The sequence below is a fragment of the Bison bison genome, unplaced genomic scaffold (genome assembly GCF_000754665.1).
Source record: "Bison bison bison isolate TAMUID 2011002044 unplaced genomic scaffold, Bison_UMD1.0 scf7180017864034, whole genome shotgun sequence".
Classification (NCBI taxonomy): domain Eukaryota; kingdom Metazoa; phylum Chordata; class Mammalia; order Artiodactyla; family Bovidae; genus Bison; species Bison bison.
The window spans coordinates 3,829,382-3,830,226 of record NW_011494606.1 but is presented as its reverse complement, the minus strand read 5'-3'; the positions used below and the strand labels follow the sequence as shown (position 1 = coordinate 3,830,226).

Here is an 845-nt window from a genome sequence, read left to right as displayed (position 1 = left end):
GGTGCAGAGAGCATGGCAGGAGCCGGTGCAGGGCAGTAGGCCTGGCTCCAGCAGTGCCCGGTTGTGAAGAAAATGGGCAGGACTCATGGACGTGCTGTGTCACGCCCTTTGGATCAAGCCTGGAGGCAGGACTTATCATCCAGCTTACAGGTGGGGTCCGTGAGGCCCAGAGATGGGAGGTAACCAGCTCAGTCCACCAGAAAGTGGCTTCTTCCACTTGAGGTCTCCTTGTTGGGTGGTAGGGGTTGGGGAGAGGAAGGAGGGGGTGTTTCTGCTGTGAGCACCTCCTGGGCTGGGGATGGATGGTGATGCTGGTGAAGGAGCGAGACTACAGGCCAGCCCTACTCACATACTATATGCCATGTGTATGTGTACACGTGTGTATGCGTGTATGTGTGCCTGTGGACATGGCCCTTGACAGGACACATTTCCAAAGTCCCTTTGTGTCGAAGAAACAAAGCACCATGATTCCTTCCCATGAGGGTTATGAACAGGCATGGGATTGGTCTTGGACAGTCTGGGCTATGGCAGCAGGAAAAGATGGATGCAGGTTTGGGGCTCTATTTCCCCTAAATAACCTAAGTCCAGATAGAGATAAACAATCTCTGGAAGAACAGGCCTAAAGACTATCAGGTGAGCCGAGTGCTTTTACTCTGGGCTTCGGGGCAGGACCTGGGCCTGGCAGAGGAAGTGATTTTGCACTAACAACTTCTCCTTGCATTCTATGCACTGACCTGGGGTCTATTTGAGGACACTGGGGACCCATCAAGGGCAGGAAGCCCCCCGCTTTTCTAGTGGGCCTCACTCCACTGGGCTTCTCTTCCTGCTCTATAGGAAGAGTGCGT

General features: G+C 54.0%; 1 protein-coding gene across 1 annotated transcript in view; it reads right to left on the bottom strand.

Moving 5' to 3' along the window:
• Positions 1–845, bottom strand: part of ITGA11 (integrin, alpha 11) — a 94,779-nt gene that overhangs the window by 13,381 nt on the left and 80,553 nt on the right. The window lies entirely within an intron of this gene.